A 13,274-nucleotide genomic window follows, 5' to 3' on the forward strand; every position below is an offset into this window, starting at 1 on the left:
ATTTTTAAAAGTACAAATCTCAAAACTAAGCATCATTGTAATACTTCTATTTTGTATAATTGTTTACTTAAATAATTTATAAGAAATTAAAATTATTTTTTAAAAAGAAGGATGAATCCAGAGTGATATTATTGATGTCAGATTTCAATTATTTTAAACAATTGCGGTCCTATACTGCTAATTCAATGCACGTGAGACATTGTATTTGGTAGTAATGTCCATCACTTTTCTCATATTGGATGGTTTACGTTTACGACTCATCGTATGAAGACATGTGCTAATCCCTGAAGATGATGTAACTAAGGTGGTTCTTAGCACTACATATCGAAATTTTATGTCACACCATGACATCCTATGTGCACTTGGCAGGCTAACATGTGATGTAGTTATTGCTAATCTTTAAAGTTTCTCCAAGTGTACCACACAATTGGATAAACTAGTCTCCATTATCATCACTATGACTATGTCTCCCATGTTTTTATTTATTTTTTATTTTTAAAGAGATTACATATTTTAATATTTATAAAAAAGAAATTTTTTTTTTTTCAAAAAATATGCTGGACAGTCCAGCGTTAAAATACATTGCTTTAGCAAAAATGCCTTCTAAATGCTTAGAATGTTGGACTATCCAGTGTTTTAATAGCTTGTTTTAGTACCCCAACAATTTAGCCTCATTTAAAACACTGGATAGTCTAGTGAGTTGCTAAAATGTTAGGTTGTCCAATGACTTAATTCGTTTTTAATAATTAAAAAAAAAAATAGATTTTTTTGTGTGTAAATATTAAAGTATTTTACCCTCTTTTAATAATTTTTCCTAAAAAAAAAAAAAAGAATAATGTCAAAGTGACCTCAAAATTGTACCTCATATCGCACTTTCTTGACGTCGAAATGTGTAGGAATCATAAATAATTTTCATCGAGATACGAGTGAAAAAGAATCTATGGCTCTTATACACTTTCACATCAACAAAGTGAGATATGAGGTACAATCTTGAGGTCACACTAGCACGACTCAAAAAAAAAAGGGGGGAGGGGGGTCCACAGGAGTTGGCAATCCATCTGAAATTGGATCTATTAATAAAAAGATGAAACACTAACTATTGAGTCAATGAGGTGAGTTTATGGTCGAAACATCATAATTGCTTGGATGTCAAGCCAGAGCTAGTAAAGAGCAGAACTTTGGGACACCCTTATATTTTCAATTAATTATTTGCTTCATTTGTCCCTACTCCCTCACCTCTCTCCCTATTTGCCCCCACACCCTCACCTCCCTCCAATTCTCCCTTCTCCCCCCTTCAATTTTTTGTTGATGACATTGTCTCTTGACCAAACATTCTCATATACTAATTGGAAATGATCTAAGCATCATTTCCTTCAACTTCTAATAAAAAACCTTTGAATTTCTCCTTAAAATCATTTATCTTCAAGTTCTTCAATTATACTGCTAACCATAGTTTCCCCCCCACTACAAGAAAATCTTGGTTCCGCATGACTGATAAGGTAGAATTTGAGGTTGATTAATTAAGTTTGGATACGACATCAATTTGATATTTTCATCTAAAATTTGGCAAAAACGTAAATAAAATTATTTTTGTTTGTTAGATGTTGTTTTACTCTTATTATAGAAAAATCGCTTTTGTAATCCAAAACAAATGTTATATCATATTGGAATATCAGATTTTTAACAGAATTCAATTTTAGAATATCTAATTAGACTATTTTCTTTTCTTTTTTTCCTTGGATCATTTGGGCTCTAAGTCGTCTATTTATGGTGGCTCCTTGGCCTCAGAATGGCCTTTGTCCTCTTCCCAACAAAATTAATTTTCGAAAGAGACAAATCTAATGAGGAAAAATGAGAAAAAGACAAAGTATTTTACTAATTTAGCACTTATCTTTACTTGGTACTTTGCTTATCACCCGAAGGAAATAGCATTGTTAATTAAGATAGTAAAGTGATTAGTAAGGAATTGACATTATTTTTTTGGAATAATGATTTTCTAACTCCCCAATATGACATACTCTTTGATGTGGCATGTGCATAGAATCACAAATTTCCTCGGGATACACAAATGTACAAATTTATGGGGATGTGCATTTGTGTTTCTTGAGGACATAAATATATGATTCCATGCACATACCATGTTAGGGGAGTTTGGAGGAGTATGTCAGAGGGGGGGAGTCAATTATCACAACTCTATTTTCTTACATATGGATTTCATGTGTTACATTTCCACTATTTTAAAAATTGGTTAAGTATTTATGAATTTCTTTTCCAAAGAAATGGTTGTCATAATATTAGGATTATTCGAATATTGAATGATTTACATTTAAGATTCTTTTATTTTCTTTGTTTGAATTGGGGTTGAGAGTGAATATAACTGTTTTATATAACATGAAGATGTATCGGGTTCTTAGGATAATCATATATATATATATATACTCATCAAAATTATGTTAATACTTGTGAAGATAATGTTAGTGATGATGTAATGTAGTTTTTATTAATGTTAGAGATATTCTGTGTTCTTGAAACAAATATTCTAAATTTAAAAAGTAGATTGTAGAAAGTGAAGATTAGAAGGTGTTTATCAATTTAGATGTGACTAAAACGTGGAAGAGCGGCTGTGTGCGTGAGGTCCGTTCTCTTTTTCTCATCTACATTCAAGCAAGTGAGAAAGTGGAATCCCTTATTAGATAAGTATCACTCTTGTATTTATTCGATGTAAAACTAAAAATTGGAAGAGTTTTCTCTACAATTCTCACAAACAAGAAAGTTAATTAAGAGAATTTTTAATTTTCAATTTATACAAAAAAAAAAAAAAAAAAAAACTTTTAACTTATGTTTCGATCTCTACACTTTACAAATAATACTCAAAAGGTTTTGAGTGTGAACATTTTCCTCAACAAAATATAATATATAATAAAACTATGAAAATTTCAACAATTAACACCATATTATAAAATTTATATGATACCTGACATCAAATGGGTAGATGGCAAGTTAAGGAGCTGGCACTTACAACGTGAGGATTTAACACAAGCATGATTGTGCAATTTGATTCAGCATATTGTTGTATGTAAGGGCAGAGTTGGGATTTTGAAATTACGTGGGGGCAACTTAGACCTTTAAAAGAATTTTATGGGGAAATAATGATGGATTTTATTTTTGATTAGTACTATTTGTCGCACTAGCATATAAATTCTCATAATTTTAGTTTTGATTTTTTAACGTTTCTTGTAACACACCACCCATACACCCCTTGATTTGACATGGACTAGAACCATAGAAATTTTCCCATGGGATACACAACTGTACATCCCGAATGAAAAAATCTATTATTCTAGCACATGCCACGTCGGGGGCATGTGTTAGAGAGTGCATCAAAAATTATTATTCTTATACTTTTTAGAGTTTCTCGTGGGGACAAGTGCCCCTAGAGTAAATCCGCCCTTAGTTATTGGGTCTTCGTTAACAAGTTTTGAGTGAATTTTATCAACGTTAAGGAATTAATATGTAAATAGTAAAAACTATTATTATCATAACTATTTTATATCTTCTAATTTTACTTATAAAGGATGTGCATCTATTGAAAAAAAAAATTCATTTTTAATACATTTTTGATGTATTCTTAAACATGCTAATGATATATGAAAAATACTACACTCTTGCCTCAGGATAGTATTTTTTATTTTTAAATTAAAGGGAAATGATCAGAACATCACAATTTTTAGAAAATTATCAAATCAATCACATTTTAAAGTATTTTTGGGACCGGTAAAGTTAATGTATTGAGAATTTTAAAAATAAATAAATAAGCAATTTTTCTCTTTTTTACGATGTCTTCGTTTCTAGACCCATGAAAGATGACCTTAAATGCTCTCACCTTCTACTTGTAACAAAAAAAAAATCCTCAATTTCTCTTTACGAAACTAGTCATCTTTCAAATTTACTACGTTCATCCTAAATTATTTTAATCTTTTAAATCTTATCTTCAATTCATCCTTTTCAGTCTTGCCTTAATCCATTGTAAAAACATTGATTTTTTTATCCAAAAATAAAGGTAAAAAAGAGAAAATCAGAGTATAGAACCTCATATTAAAACTAGTTTCGGTAAGGAAACAAATTTAAAAATCTCATGTTGAAGATGTGGGCATTTAAACTATTTTTCTTAAGTTAGGGGTGTGAAGTTAAAAAAAAATTTAATAAAAACAAGCTGATAAAGAATGTGAGATTTTAGAAAAAGATTATTTATCAAAATGTTGAGTGTGTGTTTTGAGAAATACTTTTAAAATCCATTTGGTCTCTCAATTAACCAATCTTTAACACATGATTTGATAAAACACCTTAAATTAATGATTAATTTTTTAATTTCAAATACATTACACCTACAGCCTACCACTACCAACGCATCAACAACTTAAAAGAGAAAAAAAACTAAGAAGACTAATTCTACTAATAAAAAATTATACGACTTAAGCTACCCTAATAATTGCTATTTGAGAAAACCTTTTCATCACCCATTTTGGATTATAAAAATTCAAGAGTGGTCTCTCTGAGTAAAATAAACATTAGTTTTCTCCTTCATCTACCAAATCCAAGAAACCAACTGAATAGACGAATATACAACATTTAATAACAATTGGTTTAAGGATATTCGATTAATGTGGCACCATAAACATTAATTATAAGTGGTAGGTGTAATAATGAAGGTCACAAAATTGCCACTAAAAATTTAATATTTTATCTTTGTCTTTAGTATGTACATGAGAAGCATGAGAACCGTAAAGAATTGGTCTAGTGGCAAGTCAAGTCTTGATAAGTTCCTCAGAAAGGATAAAGTGTTTGAAACCCCATGAAGCTATGAATTCTTTGGGGCCATTTTCTAAGGTCTGGTTGACCTTTGGCTCAACCAATTGGCGGCGGGGCATGCGACCGTGGGATTAGTCTCACTTGAAGGGTGGGGATACCCATGATAAGAAAAAATAATAATAAAATATGAGAAGAGTAAGTATTGTTAACGCAAATTCATATTAAATAATTTTAAAATTAAAAAAAATATCCTTGCACTGTACATTTTAAAGTTGGACTATTTATTTTAAATCTTAAAGAAAATACTTTCATCCTAATATAAATATAAATATAAATTTTTGTAACTCATGCTGCGCACTAATTATTATAATGAAACGTGTTGAGGATTGTGGACTCAACTTAATCCACATTAATTAAAAATTTTAAATTACAAAAATACTCATAGATAGAGTTCTTAATGCATTTGTATAATCTATTCATTAGTAACAATATGCGGATTTGCACATCCACGATTTTGAGAAGTCTTGATCCAAACACCAACACGGCACATATACCTCCGAAGTATATATTAAGTTTAATGATTTTCTGACGCCCCCTCTGACACACACTACTATCATAGAATCGTAGATCATTTGCCTACGGATATATATAATTATAACTCTTTTCTTATGTATCCCGAGGCAACTGATCTACGATTCTGTGATGGAGGCGTATATTATCACGACTCATATATTAATTAAAGCGGCCCTCTTACGACCAAAATGCACGCACTAGGATTTTGCGTCAAATTGTGACATTTGATTGTCTTTCATTATTTAAATATTGTATATCATGTTGATGATTCTTAATGGGTTATTATTAATTAAATTTTTTACTCGAGTTTTGACCTGTTCTTGATGGCTACATGGCGGTACATCTTCGTTGAATAAAATGTTGTGGAACAATCAATGGATGGTGAGAAAACAATTTTTTTCTCTTCAGATGTGAAATGGCTATACTAACTGCACATCATATCCTTAAAGTTGAGATTACTTCATAGCTAAACTAAATGAATCCAAATTTGTTGCCAAGCGATTTGCGTAAAGCAATTATGCCAAGGGTGTAGAAATTAAAATTAGACTAGATCAAACACAAATTCCTTGCTCTACTAACCCCCCAGGGGTGGATTTACATTGGGGGCACTTGCCCCCACAAGAATTTTAAAACTCTATGACTTAGTGATATGTTGCGATAGATTTTAGTGGCAGATAAAAAAATCTTTCATTATTGCCCCCACAATTTTTTTTCCACTCTCAATTGCTCTCACAACTATTTTTATCACTCTTAGTTGCCTTCACAATTTTTTTTTTCTACTCTTGGTTGCCCCCTAGCTCCCCCCTCCCCCTCAAAAAAGAAAAAAAAAAAGAGAAGTTTGATGCCCTTCTCTACATTATTTTCTAGGAACCTTAACTATATGGGAGGATCTTTAATAGAACTTTATACAAATAATTAGCTTGATTGGTCAAAAATATCATTAAATTCATTGGATGTTGGGCGTAGTGACCTTGGCATCCCTCTAAAAAAGGAGAGGTCTTTAGTTCAAGCGCCTTCATCGACCACCCATAAGGATTTATCATTGCTTACCTGGCATGTAACCGGAGGATTTAGTGGAGATATAGTGCTCTAAGAGGCCAGTTGCCTCACCCATGCTAGTCATGCCCATGGGTCCAGAACCCCGTCATTAAAATCAAAATAAAAATAAAAATAGATTAAGGTATTTTTCAAATTTTTGTGATAGATTGTTAGGTATTATTTAATCAATTTTTGATACTTGAATCCAACATATATTTATCAATTATCAAGCTAATTTGTTAAGAGATGTTTTGATAGTTTGTGAAATTGATGGGGACTCAAAAAGCCAATGTGAGGGAAAGGTCATTAGCTTTCATGTTATGGGACAGTAAATTCACGAGACATATTGGGCTCTAGAATCAAAAAAATTTCCCAGCCCAAACCCATTGCAGAGCCCATTTATGCATCGAATCAGGGTTATCTAGTCTTCAAACTCAACTCAACCACGTGTCTTAATATCATATTAGAGTATAGATTGAAACTAACTCCTGGAAGTAAAGGATCACAATAATTAATTATGCATTATTAGGACATATATATATCAGTCCATAATGTTCTTGGAGAAATCAACATTGAAGCTGATATTGGTGTGTGGATCCACAAAGGGTTGGGAAAGAAATATATCCAAAATGATATTTTTCAATGTGGGTTATAGAAGTTGGGCCAGGTCCATTTGAAAAAAGTCTTGGAATCAGACACTGAGCTAGCGTGGAGGCAAGTGAAAAAAAGAATGGATCAATTGAATAAAGCCCAGTTGTAGTGGAGGTATGGTAATTTTTTAAGTATGTTTGAACGGGTAATAAAAATTAATCTTTTTACCCTTGAAATTGAAGATGATGGATTAAAAGGGAAAATTCAAGGATTTGAACCAAGAGGTTGAAGATGAGGATATGACATGTCATCAGCAGGTAAAAAATTTATAATCATTTTAGGGAAATTACTTAAAGGATCCTGGTGGAGGGATTTTTTTTCTCCCAATTAGTCCCTAAGTTCTAGTAATTTCTCTTAATAGTTCATTTAGTAAAACTTTTATTTCTAATCAATCCTTGAACCCACTCCATGCATCTCTTGCGATTGAAATGTCAAAACTGCCCTTACATTTGAACTCATCATTTTCCGCCAAAAACATTGGGTTTCGGTATCCTAGTCGACTTTCGGAGACTCCATTCCAATGGAAAGGATTTGAGAAGGAAGAAGAAGCCATTTTCAAGGGGCTTTCCTGCATTTTGAAGATGTATGTAAAGAATTGGGTTTTTTATATTTTTATTTATAATGAAAATCGTTCAAGGATAGTTCTTTTGGTTTGAAATCATCTACAAAAATCGTTATGTCAAATTTTCAGTCGATTTTTAATGTATTTTAGTCGAAAAAACTTGAAAAACGAAAATAGGTGGGTTTTACCAACTTCGAGCTCACCACTTTTTTTTATTTTTGGGTTCAACATTTTTATTGTCGAGTTTGACATTTATTTAAAAAAAATTGTTGAACTCAACAAATAAATATTTGTGAGCTCGACAATAAATAAAATTGGTGAGTTCGAAAATACATAAAATTTGGTGAGCTCGACAATAAATATAATTAGCGAGCTTGAAAATAAATAATAATTGGTGGGCTCAACAATAAAAAAGGGTTGAGCTTGACAATAAAAATGTTGAACTCAATAATAAATAAAAAGTAGTGACTTCAACACTGTAATTTTTGTTTTTCTGAATCTTGATTGGGTTGTCTTTTGTGTGTGTGTGTTAAATCGTCGAAATAGATAAAAAAAAAATACATCTAAATGGTCAAAATAAAAAATTTATCATTTCCATTTGTCACTTACAATAAAAAATCTCAGACCTAAGAGAAATCTCTAACCTCACATTTAAAAACTGGGCACGACTAGCCAAGTGATTCCCTACCCAGGGAGACGAGGGTCAATGTAATATGAGTTGAGGCGAGCCCCATCCTTTATGTCCAACCAGCATTGGAACAACAGTTCTCCCGATTTTCCTTGGATCCCAAGTTAGCAAAACTTTTTAGTCACTAGTTCACTTATAGAGCCTATACTAAAAAAGAGAAAGGTTTGGAACCCTGGCTCTCTCGCCCAGGAAACGAGGGCTTGAAAGCCTACGTGCGTAGGAGCACCCCTCATATATAATAAATGTAAACATTTTCCTGAGGGTTGGCTTCTACTCGTATTTGTTCATGCGGTTTTTGTGCTTGCTTTCCATCCATAGAGGTAGGGTTGCCGCCCGACCTGCCTTTACTTTTTGGTAGTGAGACTCGAAGTGTTCCTACTCTCATGAACATAGAGAAGGGGAGGTAGTGTAGTCCAGTCGTCATGAAAGAAGTTAAATGTGCAGTTGATTCCATGGGTTCCTTGAAAGCCCTAGGGCTTGATAGTGTTCACGAGCTGTTCTATCAAGACTATTGGCACTTGGTGGGGACGGTGCCTGTTTTCTCTAGATTGAGATCTGTAGGGTAGCGCGGACTTCAACTATATTGTAAGGGTGGTAGGCTCAGTAGGGCTCGAACCTACAATATCACCGTTATGGGCGGTACATTTTAACCAATTAAACTATAAGCCCCTATAGATCGAAAAGCAAGGATGCTAGTTCTAGATCTGTTTGTTCAAAAGAAGAAAACGAACTATCGACATCATATATTTGATTTAATTTACTTGCTGGATCACAAACTCGTTGATGACAAGCTAAATGGTGGTCCCCGCTAAGGGGTCTCTTTCTTGACTAGCAAGGGCCCCCTCTGGGGAATGATTTCTTTTATCTTGGGTTCCCTCTCCGGCTGCCTTTATCTATCTCAGACGGGGGGCTGTAATGAGATAAATTCCTTTCCCTTTAGAGTCAGGTTCCTCCACGGCAGGTGATAGGTTCAAATGATCCCCAGCCTATTCCTTCCCTAAGCTACCTGACAAAAGATCCAAAGCTACTTATTTTCTTTGTGAACTAGAAGCATAGGAAGTAGATATGTTCTCCACTTGATTGAGTCTCGATACAAAACCGTTGTTTGTTGCTGATGGAAGAAAAGTTTCTATGCAATTGCCACTTCTGAAGTTAGGGACTTTTTTGTTTACCTACGGATAATAAGTTTTCCAAAAGTGAGATAATATGCCTATCCACTGGTGCTTTCACTTGTCACGGGACCCTCAAAAAGCTACTTGAAAGTAAAAGCCTGAAACCTTTTATTAGGCCTAACAACTGCTTGAAATATAGTATCAGGAGTGGAACCTCAATTTCCACGGGCTTATTAGCTAAACCATAGTCCTCATGAGTTTCCGACAGAACTTATGGTGTGATACTGATGGACATTTGTCACATACAGTTGGGATGCCCATGATAGTATGATATAGAGTGCACCATCACAAATAATTGGAATCCTTGTTGAAAAACCTAAGCACATGAAGAAGATGAAAAAAAAAAAAAGATAGTTTAAGTATTTCAAAAATATTATTACCTGAGATGAGGTTGAGGGACCATTAAGAAAATAAAATTTTACTAAATGGACTCTTAAGCAACTGCCCAAAACACAAGGACTAATTAGAAAGAAATTCCTCCCCTATCATCCTTTTAGGTAATTTTTCCATCATTTTGTCATCAGCTTGAAAAGCAAGGTGTCACATTTAATTACCTGTTTTTTTTAACAAGAAATTAATGCAAACTGGATAGAAATCATAAAAAGTAAAATAAAAAATAAAAAAAATAGAAATTTTGCTATTTAGCCATTGCATCTATTAATTGATGGAAAAGTATAGTGACTCACTTCCACAATGTCCATAACGTCTGATGAACCAATGAGATAGTGAAACGTGGGGAAATAAGTATTGTTGACCTGGGCAATTAGTTTCTAATTTTTATTTATTTAATAAAAAAAGAGATATCTAGCCAGGAAAAGTCCAAGGTGAATTGTTTCCTTAGTCTTGGACTGCTAATTCGGTTAACACCTCATAAGGCAATTTTGAGGTTGTTGGGTTCAAGTCTACCTTACCCACAAAGAAAGATGGGTTAAAGTTAAATTAGCATAAATCTAGCAGTGAATCTGAATCAAGACAAGATCTACAAAGATTTTTTTTAATTATAATAACGGCACAATGAAATCCGAATAAAAATAGAAAGTGGTGATTATTACTATATAAATTAAATAAAAGAAATCTAATGGGATCTAAAAAATATAAATGTCTTAACTACAAAGATTTACACAGAATCTATAAATAGAAAGAGAAGCCCCGCCATGAACCTTTTCACATGTTATAAGTACAAAATATAATTTATTTTTATTTTTTTAATAAAAAATATTGTAGAGGGTTAAATCAGTGAGATATCTGGACCCTACATGTGTCTAGAAATTAGACTAGTAGGAGACCAGAACTAAATGATTTTCCCCTAAGTGGTACTTAGGACACTCAACCGTCTGAAGGGTAGAGCTCAAATGACAACTCTGCCTAGTATATAAACTGAGCAGGATAGACCTATGGGTTGTCTTCGAGTCAATCCATATCCTTCAATTTCAGGAAAGATCCCAGGAATCAACGAAGTGGATAATGGAGTCCAAGTGAATATTTCCCTTGGAGATCCCTGAAGATCAGGGATCTCAAGGAGATTCCTTATTCGAAGAGATTTCTAAGAGAGAACTATAAATAGAGGAGGAGACTGAGAATGAGGGGGTTCAAAAAGTCAAAGAGTACATTATTGATAAATTTGAGAGCTAACTTTATGATCGAAGAATTTTTGGTAGGTATCATGTCGGTATCACCGTTGATCAGAGGAATCAAGGAGCTTGAGGTGAATAGGAGGAATTGAGTTGTGAGAGGTAACAAGAAATCACCTCTACAAATATGTATCAGTGAAGCACTTTACTTACTCACATAGTAAGATTTTAAGCCTTACTTAGAGTCGTTTTGCTCAAAAGCACTCTAAATTTCACCGAAAAACTCAGATCCCCCCCCCTCCTTCCCCCTTCAAAAATAAAAAATAAAAAATAAAAAATCAGAAACTAATTCCTTCTAGACTTGCTTTAAGGTTTTGATTGAAAATGGATTGACGACTACAAAACTTCCAGATAAGATAAAAATTTAAAATTAAAAATCCATGGTGAAAATTAACTTTTTTTGGATTTTTTTTTTTTTTTAAAAATTCATAGAATTTTATCCTCTACAACCTTGAAGCATCCGATCATTTTTTTGGATGCCACACCGTCAACCCAAAGACCCTTAGCATGGCTGAAATCCTTATTAACTTAGTAAGGCTAGATTGACACTATATAATATAAGTTTAGCCACGGACTAGTTGCACTCCATCATTTAAAAAAATCTTTGTCGCACTTTATTAGTATGATTGCACTTAAAAAAAAGTTGTACTCCTCATTCTAGAGGAGTTCATGTTGATGATAGGTCCTTATCTCCAACTTTAGTGTAATGTTTGTGCCATCTTTATTTTTAAATTTTCCACTCGTTGAACCTTTAAATCTAAAGAACAAGATAGGATTTTTAGAAAAGTTGAAGGTAACAAATTTTTGATTGAAAGTCTGGAAAATGAAATTTTTGTCTAAGGCCTTTAGTAGACATGATAAGAGAGCTCGTTGATGAAAACTGTTGAAGTGATCTCAGACTAGAACCTTATATCGCACTTCTTGATGCGAAAGTGTATGGGAACCATAGATGCTCTTCATCGAGATACAAGTGAAAAACATCTATGGTTCTTATCCACTTTCATGCCAAGAAGTGTGATATGAGGTTCCAGCTTGAGGTCATTCCGGCACGATTCCTCATAGATATCAATACTGTAAAAATCCCTATCTTGAGCTCCTACTTCATGATTTGAAAGTAGGGTAAAATCTGCAAGAGGATCCCAAAAATCTCTTGAGGTTTTGTTAAATTTGAAACTTCTCCTAAACTTTACACTCAAGCTTCATGAATTTCGAAGGCTATGAAACTTGAGATTAAACAAGAGGGTAAAAATGATCTAGGTTTGAACACTACAACATTTTGGAATCCCAAAGTATCATCTAAGTTGGCCTTTTTATTTTTACTTTTTTTGCTCACTTTTGAATTTTTTTGATCGTGACTAACCGCATATCTCATGGTAAAATTCTAGTTAACTTTTATTAAATGTACGAAGCTAATGGTGAATATTAATCATCTTATCATCCATTGTTACTTTGCTATTGTAATTTGGTCCCACTTTCATTGAAATTTTTTCCATCCATAAGCTATTAATATTCTTAAGGTAAATCACTTTTAATCTGTTCAAACTCGTCTTCAATCAATCGTCTTCAACCTTATAGAATCAAATATCTTCTATCACAAACAATATCTACTCACGAAGAGAAGAAAAAGAAAAAAGAAAAAAGAGTCATGATAATTAGACAAAGAAAAAAGAGGGAGAAGACAAATTAAGAAGGAAAATTTATTTAATTAATAAAAAAGTCTCTACATTCTTGTATTGTCCCTACTTCCACCAATATATATATATATATATAGATTTTTCTAATAAAATTTCTAGAATGAGAAAAACTCTTATTTTTATTAAAATAATAAATAAACTAGAAGAAGAACTCTACTTCAAATAGAAAATAAAAAAAAATAATTCCTAATAAAAGACAAACTCATATAATAAACAAACACAAACTCCTAGTAAAACAAGAAATTAAATTCCTAATAGAATTGAAACTCTCAATTTATGGATTTTCAACAAATTTTGTGTATTAAATCCTAGATTTTCAACCCAAATATCCATCGTCTTCTATTTCCCAAACTTTCAATCATTTTTGTGAGATTTAAAGGTCTAAGGAGATAGACTTAAGAATGATAATTGTGTAAATGACTTAATTATAGAGATTGAACATGATGGATTTTGAAA

The sequence above is a fragment of the Akebia trifoliata genome, chromosome 9 (assembly GCF_017979445.1).
Source record: "Akebia trifoliata isolate Shusen 1 chromosome 9, ASM1797944v1, whole genome shotgun sequence".
NCBI lineage: Eukaryota > Viridiplantae > Streptophyta > Magnoliopsida > Ranunculales > Lardizabalaceae > Akebia > Akebia trifoliata.